The sequence below is a fragment of the Schistocerca gregaria genome, unplaced genomic scaffold (genome assembly GCF_023897955.1).
Source record: "Schistocerca gregaria isolate iqSchGreg1 unplaced genomic scaffold, iqSchGreg1.2 ptg000043l, whole genome shotgun sequence".
Classification (NCBI taxonomy): Eukaryota; Metazoa; Arthropoda; class Insecta; order Orthoptera; family Acrididae; genus Schistocerca; species Schistocerca gregaria.
The window spans coordinates 2,557,736-2,582,006 of NW_026061702.1; positions in this window are offsets into that span (position 1 = coordinate 2,557,736).

Here is a 24,271-nt window from a genome sequence, read left to right on the forward strand (position 1 = left end):
TCTTAAGGTCCTAGCTCATGTCCAAGGGTCCAAAGCCAGCTAAAAAGTCAATAATCGATAACTTAAACTTGAATTGTACTACTTCTTACTGGGTATTACATCAACTTAGAAGCTTCATCTGTGTTCTACTATGGTGCTTTTAGTTTCTCCGCATTCCGCAGCACGCGACATAGTTTTGCAGACGATAAGTACAACCGTTTCAGAGAGAAGAGCGGCCAATGTGACGATCTGGCTTTAAGTCGATTCGATAACAAATGACGAAAACGGACGTATTTCTCAGGTTTTTACAAAAGTTTGAACACTTTTCACATTCTCCCGTGCAACTCGGCTGCCAGTCCTCCTTTCATGCAGAATATTAAGGTCCTAGCTCATGTCCAAGGCACCAAAGCCAGCTAAAAATTCAATATTCAGTACCTAAAACTTGAATTGTACTACTTCTTACTGGCTATTACATCAACTTAGAAGCTTGATCTGTGTTCTACTATGTCGCTTTTAGTGTCTCAGCATACCGCAGCACGCGACCTAGCTTTGCAGACGATAAGTACAACCGTTTCAGAGAGAAGAGCGGCCAATGTGACGATCTGGCTTTAAGTCGAATTGATAACAAATGACGAAAACGGACGGATTTCTCAGGTTATTACTACATATGAACACTTTTCACATTCTCCCGTGCAACTCGGCTGCTAGTCCTCCTTTCATGCAGAATCTTAAGGTCCTAGCTCATGTCCAAGTCACCAAAGCCAGCTAAAAGGTCCATATTCAATACCTAAAACATGAATTGTACTACTTCTTACTGGCTATTACATCAACGTAGAAGCTTGATCTGTGTTCTACTATGGTGCGTTTAGTGTCTCAGCATGCCGCAGCACGCGACATAGCTTTGCAGACGATAAGTACAACCGTTTCAGAGAGAAGAGCGGCCAATGTGACGATCTGGCTTTAAGTCGATTCGATAACAAATGAAGAAAACGGACGGATTTCTCAGGTTTTTACTACATATGAACACTTTTCACATTCTGACGTGCAACTCGGCTGCTAGTCCTCCTTTCATGCAGAATCTTAAGGTCCTAGCTCATGTCCAAGTTACCGAATACAGCTAAAAAGTCAATAATCGATACCTAAAACTTGAATTGTTCTACTTCTTACTGGCTATTGCATCAACTTAGAAGCTTCATCTGTGTTCAACTATGGTGATTTTAGTGTCTCCGCATACAGCAGCACGCGACATAGCTTTGCAGACGATAAGTACAACCGTTTCAGAGAGAAGAGCGTCCAATGTGACGATCTGGCTTTAAGTCGATTCGATAACAAATGACGAAAACGGACGGATTTCTCAGGTTTTTACTACATATGAACACTTTTCACATTCTCCCGTGCAACTCGGCTGCTAGTCCTCCTTTCATGAAGAATGTTAAGGTCCTAGCTCATGTCCAAGGGTCCAAAGCCAGCTAAAAAGTCAATAATCGATAACTTAAACTTGAATTGTACTACTTCTTACTGGGTATTACATCAACTTAGAAGATTCATCTGTGTTCTACTATGGTGCTTTTAGTGTCTCCGCATACCGCAGCACGCGACATAGTTTTGCAGACGATAAGTACAACCGTTTCAGAGAGAAGAGCGGCCAATGTGACGATCTGGCTTTAAGTCGATTCGATAACAAATGACGAAAACGGACGGATTTCTCAGGTTTTTACTACATATGAACACTTTTCACATTCTGACGTGCAACTCGGCTGCTAGTCCTCCTTTCATGCAGAATCTTAAGGTCCTAGCTCATGTCCAAGGTACCGAAGGCAGCTAAAAAGACAATAATCGATACCTAAAACTTGAATTGTTCTACTTCTTACTGGCTATTGCACCAACTTAGAAGCTTCACATGTGTTCTACTATGGTGATTTTAGAGTCTCCGCATACCGCTGCACGCGACATAGCTTTGCAGACGATAAGTACAACCGTTTCAGAGAGAAGAGCGTCCAATGTGACGATCTGGCTTTAATTCGATTCGATAACAAATGACGAAAACGGACGGATTTCTCAGGTTTTTACTACATATGAACACTTTTCACATTCTCCCGTGCAACTCGGCTGCTAGTCCTCCTTTCATGCAGAATCTTAAGGTCCTAGCTCATGTCCAAGGGTCCAAAGCCAGCTAAAAAGTCAATAATCGATAACTTAAACTTGAATTGTACTACTTCTTACTGGGTATTACATCAACTTAGAAGCTTCATCTGTGTTCTACTATGGTGCTTTTAGTGTCTCCGCATTCCGCAGCACGCGACATAGTTTTGCAGACGATAAGTACAACCGTTTCAGAGAGAAGAGCGGCCAATGTGACGATCTGGCTTTAAGTCGATTCGATAACAAATGACGAAAACGGACGTATTTCTCAGGTTTTTAGTAAAATTTGAACACTTTTCACATTCTCCCGTGCAACTCGGCTGCCATTCCTCCTTTCATGCAGAATATTAAGGTCCTAGCTCATGTCCAAGGCACCAAAGCCAGCTAAAAATTCACTATTCAGTACCTAAAACTTGAATTGTACTACTTCTTACTGGCTATTACATCAACTTAGAAGCTTGATCTGTGTTCTACTATGGTGCTTTTAGTGTCTCAGCATACCGCAGCACGCGACCTAGCTTTGCAGACGATAAGTACAACCGTTTCAGAGAGAAGAGCGGCCAATGTGACGATCTGGCTTTAAGTCGAATTGATAACAAATGACGAAAACGGACGGATTTCTCAGGTTTTACTACATATGAACACTTTTCACATTCTCCCGTGCAACTGGGCTGCTAGTCCTCCTTTTCTGCAGAATCTTAAAGTCCTAGCTCATGTCCAAGGCACGAAAGCGAGCTAAAAAGTCAATAATCGATTCCTAAATCTTGAATTGGACTACTTCTTACTGGCTATTACATCAACTTAGAAGCTTCATCTGTGTTCTACTATGGTGCTTTTCCTGTTTCCGCCTACGGCAACACGCGACATAGCTTTGCAGACGATAAGCACAACTGTTTCAGAGAGAAGAGCGGCCAATGTGACGATCTGGCTTTAAGTCGATTCGATAACAAATGACGAAAAAGGACGGATTTCTCAGGTTATTACTACATATGAACACTTTTCACATTCTCCCGTGCAACTCATCTGCTAGTCCTCCTTTCATGCAGAATCTTAAGGTCCTAGCTCATGTCCAAGGCACCAAAGCCAGCTAAAAGGTCCATATTCAATACCTAAAACTTGAATTGTACTACTTCTTACTGGCTATTACATCAACGTAGAAGCTTGATCTGTGTTCTACTATGGTGCGTGTAGTGTCTCAGCATGCCGCAGCACGCGACATAGCTTTGCAGACGATAAGTACAACCGTTTCAGAGAGAAGAGCGGCCAATGTGACGATCTGGCTTTAAGTCGATTCGATAACAAATGACGAAAACGGACGGATTTCTCAGGTTTTTACTACATATGAACACTTTTCACATTCTGACGTGCAACTCGGCTGCTAGTCCTCCTTTCATGCAGAATCTTAAGGTCCTACCCCATGTCCAAGTTACCGAATACAGCTAAAAAGTCAATAATCGATACCTAAAACTTGAATTGTTCTACTTCTTACTGGCTATTGCATCAACTTAGAAGCTTCATCTGTGTTCTACTATGGTGATTTTAGTGTATCCGCATACCGCAGCACGCGACATAGCTTTGCAGACGATAAGTACAACCGTTTCAGAGAGAAGAGCGTCCAATGTGACGATCTGGCTTTAAGTCGATTCGATAACAAATGACGAAAACGGACGGATTTCTCAGGTTTTTTCTACATATGAACACTTTTCACATTCTCCCGTGCAACTCGCCTGCTAGTCCTCCTTTCATGAAGAATGTTAAGGTCCTAGCTCATGTCCAAGGGTCCAAAGCCAGCTAAAAAGTCAATAATCGATAACTTAAACTTGAATTGTACTACTTCTTACTGGGTATTACATCAACTTAGAAGCTTCATCTGTGTTCTACTATGGTGCTTTTAGTGTCTCCGCATACCGCAGCACGCGACATAGTTTTGCAGACGATAAGTACAACCGTTTCAGAGAGAAGAGCGGCCAATGTGACGATCTGGCTTTAAGTCGATTCGATAACAAATGACGAAAACGGACGGATTTCTCAGGTTTTTACTACATATGAACACTTTTCACATTCTGACGTGCAACTCGGCTGCTAGTCCTCCTTTCATGCAGAATCTTAAGGTCCTAGCTCATGTCCAAGGTACCGAAGTCAGCTAAAAAGACAATAATCGATACCTAAAACTTGAATTGTTCCACTTCTTACTGGCTATTGCACCAACTTAGAAGCTTCACCTGTGTTCTACTATGGTGATTTTAGTGTCTCCGCATACCGCAGCACGCGACATAGCTTTGCAGACGATAAGTACAACCGTTTCAGAGAGAAGAGCGTCCAATGTGACGATCTGGCTTTAAGTCGATTCGATAACAAATGACGAAAACGGACGGATTTCTCAGGTTTTTACTACATATGAACACATTTCACATTCTCCCGTGCAACTCGGCTGCTAGTCCTCCTTTCATGCAGAATCTTAAGGTCCTAGCTCATGTCCAAGGCACGAAAGCCAGTTAAAAAGTCAATAATCGATACCTAAATCTTGAATTGGACTACTTCTTACTGGCTATTACATCAACTTAGAAGCTTCATCTGTGTTCTACTATGGAGCTTTTCCTGTTTCCGCCTACGGCAACACGCGACATAGCTTTGCAGACGATAAGCACAACCGTTTCAGAGAGAAGAGCGGCCAATGTGACGATCTGGCTTTAAGTCGATTCGCTAACAAATGACGAAAAAGGACGGATTTCTAAGGTTATTACTACATATGAACACTTTTCACATTCTCCCGTGCAACTCGGCTGCTAGTCCTCCTTTCATGCAGAATCTTAAGGTCCTAGCTCATGTCCAAGGCACCAAAGCCAGCTAAAAGGTCCATATTCAATACCTAAAACTTGAATTGTACTACTTCTTACTGGCTATTACATCAACTTAGAAGCTTGATCTGTGTTCTACTATGGTGCTTTTAGTGTCTCAGCATGCCGCAGCACGCGACATAGCTTTGCAGACGATAAGTACAACCGTTTCAGAGAGAAGAGCGGCCAATGTGACGATCTGTCTTTAAGTCGATTCGATAACAAATGACGAAAACGGACGGATTACTCAGGTTTTTACTACATATGAACACATTTCACATTCTCCCGCGCAACTCGGCTGCTAGTCCTCCTTTCATGCAGAATCTTAAAGTCCTAGCTCATGTCCAAGGCACCAAAGCCAGCTAAAAAGTCAATAATCGATTCCTAAAACCTGAATTGGACTACTTCTTACTGGCTATTACATCAACTTAGATGCTTCATGTGTGTTCTACTATGGTGATTTTAGTGTCTCCACATACCGCTGCACGCGACATAGCTTTGCAGACGATATGTACAAACGTTTCAGAGAGAAGACCGGCCAATGTGACCATCTGGCTTTAAGTCGATTCGATAACAAATGACGAACACGGACGGATTTCTCAGGTTTTTACTACATATGAACACTTTTTACATTCTCCCGTGCAGCTCGGCTGCTAGTCCTCCTTTCATGCAGAATCTTAAGGTCCTAGCTCATGTCCAAGGCACCAAAGCCAGCTAAAAAGTCAATAATCGATACGTAAAACTTGAATTGTACTACTTCTTACTGGCTATTACATCAACTTAGAAGGTTCATCTGTGTTCTACTACGGTGCTTTTAGTTTCCCCACATACCGCAGCACGCGACATAGTTTTGCAGACGATAAGTGCAACCGTTTCAGAGAGAAGAGCGGCCAATGTGACGATCTGGCTTTAAGACGATTCGATAACAAATGACGAAAACGGACGGATTTCTCAGGTTTTTACTACATATGAACACTTTTCACATTCTCCCGTGGAACGCGGCTGCTAGTCCACCTTTCATGCAGAATCTTATGGTCCTAGTCATGTCCAAGGGTCCAAAACCAGCTAAAAAGTCAATAATCGATAACTTAAACTTGAATTGTACTACTTCTTACTGGGTATTACATCAACTTAGAAGCTTCATCTGTGTTCTACTATGGTGCTTTTAGTGTCTCCGCATACCGCAGCACGCGACATAGTTTTGCAGACGATAAGTACAACCGTTTCAGAGAGAAGAGCGACCAATGTGACGATCTGGCTTTAAGTCGATTCGATAACAAATGACGAAAACGGACGGATTTCTCAGGTTTTTACTACACATGAACACTTTTCACATTCTCCCGTGCAACTCGGCTGCTAGTCCTCCTTTCATGAAGAATGTTAAGGTCCTAGCTCATGTCCAAGGGTCCAAAGCCAGCTAAAAAGTCAGTAATCGATAACTTAAACTTGAATTGTACTACTTCTTACTGGGTATTACATCAACTTAGAAGCTTCATCTGTGTTCTACTATGGTGCTTTTAGTGTCTCCGCATACCGCAGCACGCGACATAGTTTTGCAGACGATAAGTACAACCGTTTCAGAGAGAAGAGCGGCCAATGTGACGATCTGGCTTTAAGTCGATTCGATAACAAATGACGAAAACGGACGGATTTCTCAGGTTTTTACTACATATGAACACTTTTCACATTCTGACGTGCAACTCGGCTGCTAGTCCTCCTTTCATGCAGAATCTTAAGGTCCTAGCTCATGTCCAAGGTACCGAAGGCAGCTAAAAAGACAATAATCGATACCTAAAACTTGAATTGTTCCACTTCTTACTGGCTATTGCACCAACTTAGAAGCTTCACCTGTGTTCTACTATGGTGATTTTAGTGTCTCCGCATACCGCAGCACGCGACATAGCTTTGCAGACGATAAGTACAACCGTTTCAGAGAGAAGAGCGGCCAATGTGACGATCTGTCTTTAAGTCGATTCGATAACAAATGACGAAAACGGACGGATTACTCAGGTTTTTACTACATATGAACACATTTCACATTCTCCCGCGCAACTCGGCTGCTAGTCCTCCTTTCATGCAGAATCTTAAAGTCCTAGCTCATGTCCAAGGCACCAAAGCCAGCTAAAAAGTCAATAATCGATTCCTAAAACCTGAATTGGACTACTTCTTACTGGCTATTACATCAACTTAGATGCTTCATGTGTGTTCTACTATGGTGATTTTAGTGTCTCCACATACCGCTGCACGCGACATAGCTTTGCAGACGATATGTACAAACGTTTCAGAGAGAAGAGCGGCCAATGTGACGATCTGGCTTTAAGTCGATTCGCTAACAAATGACGAAAAAGGACGGATTTCTAGGGTTATTACTACATATGAACACTTTTCACATTCTCCCGTGCAACTCGGCTGCTAGTCCTCCTTTCATGCTGAATCTTAAGGTCCTAGCTCATGTCCAAGGCACCAAAGCCAGCTAAAAGGTCCATATTCAATACCTAAAACTTGAATTGCACTACTTCTTACTGGCTATTACATCAACTTAGAAGCTTGATCTGTGATCTACTATGGTGCTTTTAGTGTCTCAGCATGCCGCAGCACGCGACATAGCTTTGCAGACGATAAGTACAACCGTTTCAGAGAGAAGAGCGGCCAATGTGACGATCTGTCTTTAAGTCGATTCGATAACAAATGACGAAAACGGACGGATTACTCAGGTTTTTACTACATATGAACACTTTTCACATTCTGACGTGCAACTCGGCTGCTAGTCCTCCTTTTATGCAGAATCTTAAAGTCCTAGCTCATGTCTAAGGCACGAAAGCCAGCTAAAAAGTCAATAATCGATACCTAAATCTTGAATTGGACTACTTCTTACTGGCTATTACATCAACTTAGAAGCTTCATCTGTGTTCTACTATGGTGCTTTTCCAGTTTCCGCCTACGGCAACACGCGACATAGCTTTGCAGACGATAAGCACAACCGTTTCAGAGAGAAGAGCGGCCAATGTGACGATCTGGCTTTAAGTCGATTCGCTAACAAATGACGAAAAAGGACGGATTTCTAAGGTTATTACTACATATGAACACTTTTCACATTCTCCCGTGCAACTGGGCTGCTAGTCCTCCTTATATGCAGAATCTTAAAGTCCTAGCTCATGTCCAAGGCACGAAAGCCAGCTAAAAAGTCAATAATCGATACCTAAATCTTGAATTGGACAACTGCTTACTGGCTATTACATCAACTTAGAAGCTTCATCTGTGTTCTACTATGGAGCTTTTCCTGTTTCCGCCTACGGCAACACGCGACATAGCTTTGCAAACGATAAGCACAACCGTTTCAGAGAGGAGAGCGGCCAATGTGACGATCTGGCTTTAAGTCGATTCGCTAACAAATGACGAAAAAGGACGGATTTCTAAGGTTATTACTACATATGAACACATTTCACATTCTCCCGCGCAACTCGGCTGCTAGTCCTCCTTTCATGCAGAATCTTAAAGTCCTAGCTCATGTCCAAGGCACCAAAGCCAGCTAAAAAGTCAATAATGGATTCCTAAAACTTGAATTGGACTACTTCTTACTGGCTATTACATCAACTTAGATGCTTCATGTGTGTTCTACTATGGTGATTTTAGTGTCTCCACATACCGCTGCACGCGACATAGCTTTGCAGACGATATGTACAAACGTTTCAGAGAGAAGACCGGCCAATGTGACCATCTGACTTTAAGTCGATTCGATAACAAATGACGAAAACGGACGGATTTCTCAGGTTTTTACTACATATGAACACTTTTTACATTCTCCCGTGCAGCTCGGCTGCTAGTCCTCCTTTCATGCAGAATCTTAAGGTCCTAGCTCATGTCCAAGGCACCAAAGCCAGCTAAAAAGTCAATAATCGATACGTAAAACTTGAATTGTACTACTTCTTACTGGCTATTACATCAACTTAGAAGGTTCATCTGTGTTCTACTACGGTGCTTTTAGTTTCCCCACATACCGCAGCACGCGACATAGTTTTGCAGACGATAAGTGCAACCGTTTCAGACAGAAGAGCGGCCAATGTGACGATCTGGCTTTAAGACGATTCGATAACAAATGACGAAAACGGACGGATTACTCAGGTTTTTACTACATATGAACACATTTCACATTCTCCCGCGCAACTCGGCTGCTAGTCCTCCTTTCATGCAGAATCTTAAAGTCCTAGCTCATGTCCAAGGCACCAAAGCCAGCTAAAAAGTCAATAATCGATTCCTAAAACCTGAATTGGACTACTTCTTACTGGCTATTACATCAACTTAGATGCTTCATGTGTGTTCTACTATGGTGATTTTAGTGTCTCCACATACCGCTGCACGCGACATAGCTTTGCAGACGATATGTACAAACGTTTCAGAGAGAAGAGCGGCCAATGTGATGATCTGGCTTTAAGTCGATTCGCTAACAAATGACGAAAAAGGACGGATTTCTAAGGTTATTACTACATATGAACACTTTTCACATTCTCCCGTGCAACTCGGCTGCTAGTCCTCCTTTCATGCAGAATCTTAAGGTCCTAGCTCATGTCCAAGGCACCAAAGCCAGCTAAAAAGTCAATAATCGATAAGTGAAACTTGAATTGTACTACTTCTTACTGGCTATTACATCAACTTAGAAGGTTCATCTGTGTTCTACTACGGTGCTTTTAGTTTCCCCACATACCGCAGCACGCGACATAGTTTTGCAGACGATAAGTGCAACCGTTTCAGACAGAAGAGCGGCCAATGTGACGATCTGGCTTTAAGACGATTCGATAACAAATGACGAAAACGGACGGATTACTCAGGTTTTTACTACATATGAACACATTTCACATTCTCCCGCGCAACTCGGCTGCTAGTCCTCCTTTCATGCAGAATCTTAAAGTCCTAGCTCATGTCCAAGGCACCAAAGCCAGCTAAAAAGTCAATAATCGATTCCTAAAACCTGAATTGGACTACTTCTTACTGGCTATTACATCAACTTAGATGCTTCATGTGTGTTCTACTATGGTGATTTTAGTGTCTCCACATACCGCTGCACGCGACATAGCTTTGCAGACGATATGTACAAACGTTTCAGAGAGAAGAGCGGCCAATGTGATGATCTGGCTTTAAGTCGATTCGCTAACAAATGACGAAAAAGGACGGATTTCTAAGGTTATTACTACATATGAACACTTTTCACATTCTCCCGTGCAACTCGGCTGCTAGTCCTCCTTTCATGCAGAATCTTAAGGTCCTAGCTCATGTCCAAGGCACCAAAGCCAGCTAAAAGGTCCATATTCAATACCTAAAACTTGAATTGTACTACTTCTTACTGGCTATTACATCAACTTAGAAGCTTGATCTGTGATCTACTATGGTGCTTTTAGTGTCTCAGCATGCCGCAGCACGCGACATAGCTTTGCAGACGATAAGTACAACCGTTTCAGAGAGAAGAGCGGCCAATGTGACGATCTGTCTTTAAGTCGATTCGATAACAAATGACGAAAACGGACGGATTACTCAGGTTTTTACTACATATGAACACATTTCACATTCTCCCGCGCAACTCGGCTGCTAGATCTCCTTTCATGCAGAATCTTAAAGTCCTACCTCATGTCCAAGGGTCCAAAACCAGCTAAAAAGTCAATAATCGATACCTTAAACTTGAATTGTACTACTTCTTACTGGGTATTACATCAACTTAGAAGCTTCATCTGTGTTCTACTATGGTGCTTTTAGTGTCTCCGCATACCGCAGCACGCGACATAGTTTTGCAGACGATAAGTACAACCGTTTCAGAGAGAAGAGCGGCCAATGTGACGATCTGGCTTTAAGTCGATTCGATAACAAATGACGAAAACGGACGGATTTCTCAGGTTTTTACTACACATGAACACTTTTCACACTCTCCCGTGCAACTGGGCTGCTAGTCCTCCTTTTATGCAGAATCTTAAAGTCCTAGCTCATGTCCAAGGCACGAAAGCCAGCTAAAAAGTCAATAATCGATACCTAAATCTTGAATTGGACTACTTCTTACTGGCTATTACATCAACTTAGAAGCTTCATCTGTGTTCTACTATGGTGCTTTTCCTGTTTCGGCCTACGGCAACACGCGACATAGCTTTGCAGACGATAAGCACAACCGTTTCAGAGAGAAGAGCGGCCAATGTGACGATCTGGCTTTAAGTCGATTCGCTATCAAATGACGAAAAAGGACGGATTTCTAAGGTTATTACTACATATGAACACTTTTCACATTCTCCCGTGCAACTCGGCTGCTAGTCCTCCTTTCATGCAGAATCTTAAGGTCCTAGCTCATGTCCAAGGCACCAAAGCCAGCTAAAAGGTCCATATTCAATACCTAAAACTTGAATTGTACTACTTCTTACTGGCTATTACATCAACTTAGAAGCTTGATCTGTGATCTACTATGGTGCTTTTAGCGTCTCAGCATGCCGCAGCACGCGACATAGCTTTGCAGACGATATGTACAAACGTTTCTGAGAGAAGAGCGGCCAATGTGACCATCTGGCTTTAAGTAGATTCGATAACAAATGACGAATACGGACTGATTTCTCAGGTTTTTACTACATATGAACACTTTTCACATTCTGACGTGCAACTCGGCTGCTAGTCCTCCTTTCATGCAGAATCTTAAGGTCCTAGCTCATGTCCAAGGTACCGAAGGCAGCTAAAAAGTCAATAATCGATACCTAAAACTTGAATTGTTCTACTTCTTACTGGCTATTGCACCAACTTAGAAGCTTCACCTGTGTTCTACTATGGTGATTTTAGTGTCTCCGCATACCGCAGCACGCGACATAGCTTTGCAGACGATAAGTACAACTGTTTCAGAGAGAAGAGCGTCCAATGTGACGATCTGGCTTTAAGTCGATTCGATAACAAATGACGAAAACGGACAGATTTCTCAGGTTTTTACTACATATGAACACTTTTCACATTCTCCCGTGCAACTCGGCTGCTAGTCCTCCTTTCATGCAGAATCTTAAGGTCCTAGCTCATGTCCAAGGGTCCAAAGCCAGCTAAAAAGTCAATAATCGATAACTTAAACTTGAATTGTACTACTTCTTACTGGGTATTACATCAACTTAGAAGCTTCATCTGTGTTCTACTATGGTGCTTTTAGTGTCTCCGCATTCCGCAGCACGCGACATAGTTTTGCAGACGATAAGTACAACCGTTTCAGAGAGAAGAGCGGCCAATGTGACGATCTGGCTTTAAGTCGATTCGATAACAAATGACGAAAACGGACGGATTTCTCAGGTTTTTACTACATATGAACACTTTTCACATTCTCCCGTGCAACTGGGCTGCTAGTCCTCCTTTTATGCAGAATCTTAAAGTCCTAGCTCATGTCCAAGGCACGAAAGCCAGCTAAAAAGTCAATAATCGATACCTAAATCTTGAATTGGACAACTTCTTACTGGCTAATACATCAACTTAGAAGCTTCATCTGTGTTCTACTATGGAGCTTTTCCTGTTTCCGCCTACGGCAACACGCGACATAGCTTTGCAGACGATAAGCACAACCGTTTCAGAGAGGAGAGCGGCCAATGTGACGATCTGGCTTTAAGTCGATTCGCTAACAAATGACGAAAAAGGACGGATTTCTAAGGTTATTACTACATATGAACACATTTCACATTCTCCCGCGCAACTCGGCTGCTAGTCCTCCTTTCATGCGGAATCTTAAAGTCCTAGCTCATGTCCAAGGCACCAAAGCCAGCTAAAAAGTCAATAATCGATTCCTAAAACTTGAATTGGACTACTTCTTACTGGCTATTACATCAACTTAGATGCTTCATGTGTGTTCTACTATGGTGATTTTAGTGTCTCCACATACCGCTGCACGCGACATAGCTTTGCAGACGATATGTACAAACGTTTCAGAGAGAAGACCGGCCAATGTGACCATCTGGCTTTAAGTCGATTCGATAACAAATGACGAAAACGGACGGATTTCTCAGGTTTTTACTACATATGAACACTTTTTACATTCTCCCGTGCAACTCGGCTGCTAGTCCTCCTTTCATGCAGAATCTTAAGGTCCTAGCTCATGTCCAAGGCACGAAAGCCAGCTAAAAAGTCAATAATCGATACCTAAATCTTGAATTGGACTACTTCTTACTGGCTATTACATCAACTTAGAAGCTTCATCTGTGTTCTACTATGGTGCTTTTCCTGTTTCGGCCTACGGCAACACGCGACATAGCTTTGCAGACGATAAGCACAACCGTTTCAGAGAGAAGAGCGGCCAATGTGACGATCTGGCTTTAAGTCGATTCGCTAACAAATGACGAAAAAGGACGGATTTCTAAGGTTATTACTACATATGAACACTTTTCACATTCTCCCGTGCAACTCGGCTGCTAGTCCTCCTTTCATGCAGAATCTTAAGGTCCTAGCTCATGTCCAAGGCACCAAAGCCAGCTAAAAGGTCCATATTCAGTACCTAAAACTTGAATTGTACTACTTCTTACTGGCTATTACATCAACTTAGAAGCTTGATCTGTGATCTACTATGGTGCTTTTAGTGTCTCAGCATGCCGCAGCACGCGACATAGCTTTGCAGACGATATGTACAAACGTTTCAGAGAGAAGAGCGGCCAATGTGACCATCTGGCTTTAAGTAGATTCGATAACAAATGACGAATACGGACTGATTTCTCAGGTTTTTACTACATATGAACACTTTTCACATTCTGACGTGCAACTCGGCTGCTAGTCCTCCTTTCATGCAGAATCTTAAGGTCCTAGCTCATGTCCAAGGTACCGAAGGCAGCTAAAAAGTCAATAATCGATACCTAAAACTTGAATTGTTCTACTTCTTACTGGCTATTGCACCAACTTAGAAGCTTCACCTGTGTTCTACTATGGTGATTTTAGTGTCTCCGCATACCGCAGCACGCGACATAGCTTTGCAGACGATAAGTACAACTGTTTCAGAGAGAAGAGCGTCCAATGTGACGATCTGGCTTTAAGTCGATTCGATAACAAATGACGAAAACGGACAGATTTCTCAGGTTTTTACTACATATGAACACTTTTCACATTCTCCCGTGCAACTCGGCTGCTAGTCCTCCTTTCATGCAGAATCTTAAGGTCCTAGCTCATGTCCAAGGGTCCAAAGCCAGCTAAAAAGTCAATAATCGATAACTTAAACTTGAATTGTACTACTTCTTACTGGGTATTACATCAACTTAGAAGCTTCATCTGTGTTCTACTATGGTGCTTTTAGTGTCTCCGAATTCCGCAGCACGCGACATAGTTTTGCAGACGATAAGTACAACCGTTTCAGAGAGAAGAGCGGCCAATGTGACAATCTGGCTTTAAGTCGATTCGATAACAAATGACGAAAACGGACGGATTTCTCAGGTTTTTACTACATATGAACACTTTTCACATTCTCCCGTGCAACTGGGCTGCTAGTCCTCCTTTTATGCAGAATCTTAAAGTCCTAGCTCATGTCCAAGGCACGAAAGCCAGCTAAAAAGTCAATAATCGATACCTAAATCTTGAATTGGACAACTTCTTACTGGCTAATACATCAACTTAGAAGCTTCATCTGTGTTCTACTATGGAGCTTTTCCTGTTTCCGCCTACGGCAACACGCGACATAGCTTTGCAGACGATAAGCACAACCGTTTCAGAGAGGAGAGCGGCCAATGTGACGATCTGGCTTTAAGTCGATTCGCTAACAAATGACGAAAAAGGACGGATTTCTAAGGTTATTACTACATATGAACACATTTCACATTCTCCCGCGCAACTCGGCTGCTAGTCCTCCTTTCATGCAGAATCTTAAAGTCCTAGCTCATGTCCAAGGCACCAAAGCCAGCTAAAAAGTCAATAATCGATTCCTAAAACTTGAATTGGACTACTTCTTACTGGCTATTACATCAACTTAGATGCTTCATGTGTGTTCTACTATGGTGATTTTAGTGTCTCCACATTCCGCTGCACGCGACATAGCTTTGCAGACGATATGTACAAACGTTTCAGAGAGAAGACCGGCCAATCTGACGATCTGGCTTTAAGTCGATTCGATAACAAATGACGAAAACGGACGGATTTCTCAGGTTTTTACTACACATGAACACTTTTCACATTCTCCCGTGCAACTGATCTGCTAGTCTTCCTTTTATGCAGAATCTTAAAGTCCTAGCTCATGTCCAAGGCACGAAAGCCAGCTAAAAAGTCAATAATCGATACCTAAATCTTGAATTGGACTACTTCTTACTGGCTATTACATCAACTTAGAAGCTTCATCTGTGTTCTACTATGGTGCTTTTCCTGTTTCCGCCTACGGCAACACGCGACATAGCTTTGCAGACGATAAGCACAACCGTTTCAGAGAGAAGAGCGGCCAATGTGACGATCTGACTTTAAGTCGATTCGCTAACAAATGACGAAAAAGGACGGATTTCTAACGTTATTACTACATATGAACACTTTTCACATTCTCCCGTGCAACTCGGCTGCTAGTCCTCCTTTCATGCAGAATCTTAAGGTCCTAGCTCATGTCCAAGGCACCAAAGCCAGCTAAAAGGTCCATATTCAATACCTAAAACTTGAATTGTACTACTTCTTACTGGCTATTACATCAACTTAGAAGCTTGATCTGTGATCTACTATGGTGCTTTTAGTGTCTCAGCATGCCGCAGCACGCGACATAGCTTTGCAGACGATATGTACAAACGTTTCAGAGAGAAGAGCGGCCAATGTGACCATCTGGCTTTAAGTAGATTCGATAACAAATGACGAATACGGACTGATTTCTCAGGTTTTTACTACATATGAACAATTTTCACATTCTGACGTGCAACTCGGCTGCTAGTCCTCCTTTCATGCAGAATCTTAAGGTCCTAGCTCATGTCCAAGGTACCGAAGGCAGCTAAAAAGTCAATAATCGATACCTAAAACTTGAATTGTTCTACTTCTTACTGGCTATTGCACCAACTTAGAAGCTTCACCTGTGTTCTACTATGGTGATTTTAGTGTCTCCGCATACCGCAGCACGCGACATAGCTTTGCAGACGATAAGTACAACTGTTTCAGAGAGAAGAGCGTCCAATGTGACGATCTGGCTTTAAGTCGATTCGATAACAAATGACGAAAACGGACGGATTTCTCAGTTTTTTACTACATATGAACACTTTTCACATTCTCCCGTGCAACTCGGCTGCTAGTCCTCCTTTCATGCAGAATCTTAAGGTCCTAGCTCATGTCCAAGGGTCCAAAGCCAGCTAAAAAGTCAATAATCGATAACTTATACTTGAATTGTACTACTTCTTACTGGGTATTACATCAACTTAGAAGCTTCATCTGTGTTCTACTATGGTGCTTTTAGTGTCTCCGCATTCCGCAGCACGCGACATAGTTTTGCAGACGATAAGTAGAACCGTTTCAGAGAGAAGAGCGGCCAATGTGACGATCTGGCTTTAAGTCGATTCGATAACAAATGACGAAAACGGACGGATTTCTCAGGTTTTTACTACATATGAACACTTTTCACATTCTCCCGTGCAACTGGGTTGCTAGTCCTCCTTATATGCAGAATCTTAAAGTCCTATCTCATGTCCAAGGCACGAAAGCCAGCTAAAAAGTCAATAATCGATAAGTAAAACTTGAATTGTACTACTTCTTACTGGCTATTACATCAACTTAGAAGGTTCATCTGTGTTCTACTACGGTGCTTTTAGTTTCCCCACATACCGCAGCACGCGACATAGTTTTGCAGACGATAAGTGCAACCGTTTCAGACAGAAGAGCGGCCAATGTGACGATCTGGCTTTAAGACGATTCAATAACAAATGACGAAAACGGACGGATTACTCAGGTTTTTACTACATATGAACACATTTCACATTCTCCCGCGCAACTCGGCTGCTAGTCCTCCTTTCATGCAGAATCTTAAAGTCCTAGCTCATGTCCAAGGCACCAAAGCCAGCTAAAAAGTCAATAATCGATTCCTAAAACCTGAATTGGACTACTTCTTACTGGCTATTACATCAACTTAGATGCTTCATGTGTGTTCTACTATGGTGATTTTAGTGTCTCCACATACCGCTGCACGCGACATAGCTTTGCAGACGATATGTACAAACGTTTCAGAGAGAAGAGCGGCCAATGTGATGATCTGGCTTTAAGTCGATTCGCTAACAAATGACGAAAAAGGACGGATTTCTAAGGTTATTACTACATATGAACACTTTTCACATTCTCCCGTGCAACTCGGCTGCTAGTCCTCCTTTCATGCAGAATCTTAAGGTCCTAGCTCATGTCCAAGGCACCAAAGCCAGCTAAAAGTTCCATATTCAATACCTAAAACTTGAATTGTACTACTTCTTACTGTCTATTACATCAACTTAGAAGCTTGATCTGTGATCTACTATGGTGCTTTTAGTGTCTCAGCATGCCGCAGCACGCGACATAGCTTTGCAGACGATAAGTACAACCGTTTCAGAGAGAAGAGCGGCCAATGTGACGATCTGTCTTTAAGTCGATTCGATAACAAATGACGAAAACGGACGGATTACTCAGGTTTTTAATACATATGAACACATTTCACATTCTCCCGCGCAACTCGGCTGCTAGTCCTCCTTTCATGCAGAATCTAATGTCCTAGCTCATGTCCAAGGGTCCAAAACCAGCTAAAAAGTCAATAATCGATACCTTAAACTTGAATTGTACTACTTCTTACTGGGTATTACATCAACTTAGAAGCTTCATCTGTGTTCTACTATGGTGCTTTTAGTGTCTCCGCATACCGCAGCACGCGACATAGTTTTGCAGACGATAAGTACAACCGTTTCAGAGAGAAGAGCGTCCAATGTGACGATCTGGCTTTAAGTCGATTCGATAACAAATGACGAAAACGGACGGATTTCTCAGGTTTTTACTACACATGAACACTTTTCACATTCTCCCGTGCAACTGGGCTGCTAGTCCTCCTTTTATGCAGAATCTTAAAGTCCTAGCTCATGTCCAAGGCACGAAAGCCAGCTAAAAAGTCAATAATCGATACCTAAATCTTGAATTGGACTACTTCTTACTGGCTATTACATCAACTTAGAAGCTTCATCTGTGTTCTACTATGGTGCTTTTCCTGTTTCCGCCTACGGCAACACGCGACATAGCTTTGCAGACGATAAGCACAACCGTTTCAGAGAGAAGAGCGGCCAATGTGACGATCTGGCTTTAAGTCGATTCGCTAACAAATGACGAAAAAGGACGGATTTCTAAGGTTATTACTACATATGAACACTTTTCACATTCTCCCGTGCAACTCGGCTGCTAGTCCTCCTTTCATGCAGAATCTTAAGGTCCTAGCTCATGTCCAAGGCACCAAAGCCAGCTAAAAGGTCCATATTCAATACCTAAAACTTGAATTGTACTACTTCTTACTGGTTATTACATCAACTTAGAAGCTTGATCTGTGATCTACTATGGTGCTTTTAGTGTCTCAGCATGCCGCAGCACGCGACATAGCTTTGCAGACGATATGTACAAACGTTTCAGAGAGAAGAGCGGCCAATGTGACCATCTGGCTTTAAGTAGATTCGATAACAAATGACGAATACGGACTGATTTCTCAGGTTTTTACTACATATGAACACTTTTCACATTCTGACGTGCAACTCGGCTGCTAGTCCTCCTTTCATGCAGAATCTTAAGGTCCTAGCTCATGTCCAAGGTACCGAAGGCAGCTAAAAAGTCAATAATCGATACCTGAAACTTGAATTGTTCTACTTCTTACTGGCTATTGCACCAACTTAGTAGCTTCACCTGTGTTCTACTATGGTGATTTTAGTGTCTCCGCATACCGCAGCACGCGACATAGCTTTGCAGACGATAAGTACAACTGTTTCAGAGAGAAGAGCGTCCAATGTGACGATCTGGCTTTAAGTCGATTCGATAACAAATGACGAAAACGGACGGATTTCTCAGGTTTTTACTACATATGAACACTTTTCACATTCTCCCGTGCAACTCGGCTGCTAGTCCTCCTTTCATGCAGAATCTTAAGGTCCTAGCTCATGTCCAAGGCACCAAAGCCAGCTAAAAAGTCAATAATCGATAAGTAAAACTTGAATTGTACTACTTCTTACTGGCTATTACATCAACTTAGAAGGTTCATCTGTGTTCTACTACGGTGCTTTTAGTTTCTCCACATACCGCAGCACGCGACATAGTTTTGCAGACGATAAGTGCAACCGTTTCAGACAAAAGAGCGGCCAATGTGACGATCTGGCTTTAAGACGATTCGATAACAAATGACGAAAACGGACGGATTACTCAGGTTTTTACTACATATGAACACATTTCACATTCTCCCGCGCAACTCGGCTGCTAGTCCTCCTTTCATGCAGAATCTTAAAGTCCTAGCTCATGTCCAAGGCACCAAAGCCAGCTAAAAAGTCAATAATCGATTCCTAAAACCTGAATTGGACTACTTCTTACTGGCTATTACATCAACTTAGATGCTTCATGTGTGTTCTACTATGGTGATTTTAGTGTCTCCACATACCGCTGCACGCGACATAGCTTTGCAGACGATATGTACAAACGTTTCAGAGAGAAGAGCGGCCAATGTGATGATCTGGCTTTAAGTCGATTCGCTAACAAATGACGAAAAAGGACGGATTTCTAAGGTTATTACTACATATGAACACTTTTCACATTCTCCCGTGCAACTCGGCTGCTAGTCCTCCTTTCATGCAGAATCTTAAGGTCCTAGCTCATGTCCAAGGCACCAAAGCCAGCTAAAAGGTCCATATTCAATACCTAAAACTTGAATTGTACTACTTCTTACTGGCTATTACATCAACTTAGAAGCTTGATCTGTGATCTACTATGGTGCTTTTAGTGTCTCAGCATGCCGCAGCACGCGACATAGCTTTGCAGACGATAAGTACAACCGTTTCAGAGAGAAGAGCGGCCAATGTGACGATCTGTCTTTAAGTCGATTCGATAACAAATGACGAAAACGGACGGATTACTCAGGTTTTTACTACATATGAACACATTTCACATTCTTCCGCGCAACTCGGCTGCTAGTCCTCCTTTCATGCAGAATTTTAAAGTCCTAGCTCATGTCCAAGGGTCCAAAACCAGCTAAAAAGTCAATAATCGATACCTTAAACTTGAATTGTACTACTTCTTACTGGGTATTACATCAACTTAGAAGCTTCATCTGTGTTCTACTATGGTGCTTTTAGTGTCTCCGCATACCGCAGCACGCGACATAGTTTTGCAGACGATAAGTACAACCGTTTCAGAGAGAAGAGCGGCCAATGTGACGATCTGGCTTTAAGTCGATTCGATAACAAATGACGAAAACGGACGGATTTCTCAGGTTTTTACTACACATGAACACTTTTCACATTCTCCCGTGCAACTGGGCTGCTAGTCCTCCTTTTATGCAGAATCTTAAAGTCCTAGCTCATGTCCAAGGCACGAAAGCCAGCTAAAAAGTCAATAATCGATACCTAAATCTTGAATTGGACTACTTCTTACTGGCTATTACATCAACTTAGAAGCTTCATCTGTGTTCTACTATGGTGCGTTTCCTGTTTCCGCCTACGGCAACACGCGACATAGCTTTGCAGACGATAAGCACAACCGTTTCAGAGAGAAGAGCGGCCAATGTGACGATCTGGCTTTAAGTCGATTCGCTAACAAATGACGAAAAAGGACGGATTTCTAAGGTTATTACTACATATGAACACTTTTCACATTCTCCCGTGCAACTCGGCTGCTAGTCCTCCTTTCATGCAGAATCTTAAGGTCCTAGCTCATGTCCAAGGCACCAAAGCCAGCTAAAAGGTCCATATTCAATACCTAAAACTTGAATTGTACTACTTCTTACTGGCTATTACATCAACTTAGAAGCTTGATCTGTGATCTACTATGGTGCTTTTAGTGTCTCAGCATGCCGCAGCACGCGACATAGCTTTGCAGACGATATGTACAAACGTTTCAGAGAGAAGAGCGGCCAATGTGACCATCTGGCTTTAAGTAGATTCGATAACAAATGACGAATACGGACTGATTTCTCAGGTTTTTACTACATATGAACACTTTTCACATTCTGACGTGCAACTCGGCTGCTAGTCCTCCTTTCATGCAGAATCTTAAGGTCCTAGCTCATGTCCAAGGTACCGAAGGCAGCTAAAAAGTCAATAATCGATACCTAAAACTTGAATTGTTCTACTTCTTACTGGCTATTGCACCAACTTAGAAGCTTCACCTGTGTTCTACTATGGTGATTTTAGTGTCTCCGCATACCGCAGCACGCGACATAGCTTTGCAGACGACAAGTACAACTGTTTCAGAGAGAAGAGCGTCCAATGTGACGATCTGGCTTTAAGTCGATTCGATAACAAATGACGAAAACGGACAGATTTCTCAGGTTTTTACTACATATGAACACTTTTCACATTCTCCCGTGCAACTCGGCTGCTAGTCCTCCTTTCATGCAGAATCTTAAGGTCCTAGCTCATGTCCAAGGGTCTAAAGCCAGCTAAAAAGTCAATAATCGATAACTTAAACTTGAATTGTACTACTTCTTACTGGGTATTACATCAACTTAGAAGCTTCATCTGTGTTCTACTATGGTGCTTTTAGTGTCTCCGCATTCCGCAGCACGCGACATAGTTTTGCAGACGATAAGTACAACCGTTTCAGAGAGAAGAGCGGCCAATGTGACGATCTGGCTTTAAGTCGATTCGCTAACAAATGACGAAAAAGGACGGATTTCTAAGGTTATTACTACATATGAACACATTTCACATTCTCCCGCGCAACTCGGCTGCTAGTCCTCCTTTCATGCAGAATCTTAAAGTCCTAGCTCATGTCCAAGGCACCAAAGCCAGCTAAAAAGTCAATAATCGATTCCTAAAACTTGAATTGGACTACTTCTTACTGGCTATTACATCAACTTAGATGCTTCATGTGTGTTCTACTATGGTGATTTTAGTGTCTCCACATACCGCTGCACGCTACATAGCTTTGCAGACGATATGTACAAACGTTTCAGAGAGAAGACCGGCCAATGTGACCATCTGGCTTTAAGTCGATTCGATAACAAATGACGAAAACGGACGGATTTCTCAGGTTTTTACTACATATGAACACTTTTTACATTCTCCCGTGCAACTCGGCTGCTAGTCCTCCTTTCATGCAGAATCTTAAGGTCCTAGCTCATGTCCAAGGCACCAAAGCCAGCTAAAAAGTCAATAATCGATACGTAAAACTTGAATTGTACTACTTCTTACTGGCTATTACATCAACTTAGAAGGTTCATCTGTGTTCTACTACGGTGCTTTTAGTTTCCCCACATACCGCAGCACGCGACATTGTTTTGCAGACGATAAGTGCAACCGTTTCACACAGAAGAGCGGCCAATGTGACGATCTGGCTTTAAGACGATTCGATAACAAATGACGAAAACGGACGGATTTCTCAGGTTTTTACTACATATGAACACTTTTCACATTCTCCCGTGGAACTCGGCTGCTAGTCCACCTTTCATGCAGAATCTTATGGTCCTAGCTCATGTCCAAGGGTCCAAAACCAGCTAAAAAGTCAATAATCGATACCTTAAACTTGAATTGTACTACTTCTTACTGGGTATTACATCAACTTAGAAGCTTCATCTGTGTTCTACTATGGTGCTTTTAGTGTCTCCGCATACCGCAGCACGCGACATAGTTTTGCAGACGATAAGTACAACCGTTTCAGAGAGAAGAGCGGCCAATGTGACGATCTGGCTTTAAGTCGATTCGATAACAAATGACGAAAACGGACGGATTTCTCAGGTTTTTACTACACATGAACACTTTTCACACTCTCCCGTGCAACTGGGCTGCTAGTCCTCCTTTTATGCAGAATCTTAAAGTCCTAGCTCATGTCCAAGGCACGAAAGCCAGCTAAAAAGTCAATAATCGATACCTAAATCTTGAATTGGACTACTTCTTACTGGCTATTACATCAACTTAGAAGCTTCATCTGTGTTCTACTATGGTGCTTTTCCTGTTTCCGCCTACGGCAACACGCGACATAGCTTTGCAGACGATAAGCACAACCGTTTCAGAGAGAAGAGCGGCCAATGTGACGATCTGGCTTTAAGTCGATTCGCTAACAAATGACGAAAAAGGACGGATTTCTAACGTTATTACTACATATGAACACTTTTCACATTCTCCCGTGCAACTCGGCTGCTAGTCCTCCTTTCATGCAGAATCTTAAGGTCCTAGCTCATGTCCAAGGCACCAAAGCCAGCTAAAAGGTCCATATTCAATACCTAAAACTTGAATTGTACTACTTCTTACTGGCTATTACATCAACTTAGAAGCTTGATCTGTGATCTACTATGGTGCTTTTAGTGTCTCAGCATGCCGCAGCACGCGACATAGCTTTGCAGACGATATGTACAAACGTTTCAGAGAGAAGAGCGGCCAATGTGACCATCTGGCTTTAAGTAGATTCGATAACAAATGACGAATACGGACTGATTTCTCTGGTTTTTACTACATATGAACACTTTTCACATTCTGACGTGCAACTCGGCTGCTAGTCCTCCTTTCATGCAGAATCTTAAGGTCCTAGCTCATGTCCAAGGTACCGAAGGCAGCTAAAAAGACAATAATCGATACCTAAAACTTGAATTGTTCTACTTCTTACTGGCTATTGCACCAACTTAGAAGCTTCACCTGTGTTCTACTATGGTGATTTTAGTGTCTCCGCATACCGCAGCACGCGACATAGCTTTGCAGACGATAAGTACTACCGTTTCAGAGAGAAGAGCGCCCAATGTGACGATCTGGCTTTAAGTCGATTCGATAACAAATGACGAAAACGGACGGATTTCTCAGGTTTTTACTACATATGAACACTTTTCACATTCTCCCGTGCAACTCGGCTGCTAGTCCTCCTTTCACGCAGAATGTCAAGGTCCTAGCTCATGTCCAAGGCACCAAAGCCAGTTAAAAAGTCAATAATCGATACCTAAAACTTGAATTGTACTACTTCTTACTGGCTATTACATCAACTTAGAAGCTTCGTCTGTGTTCTACTAAGGTGCTTTTCCTGTTTCCGCAAACGGCAACACGTGACATAGCTTTGCAGACGATAAGTACAACCGTTTCAGAGAGAAGAGCGGCCAATGTGACGATCTGGCTTTAAGTCGATTCGATAACAAATGAGGAAAACGGACGGATTTCTCAGGTTTTTACTACATATGAACACTTTTCACATTCTCCCGTGCAACTCGGCTGCTAGTC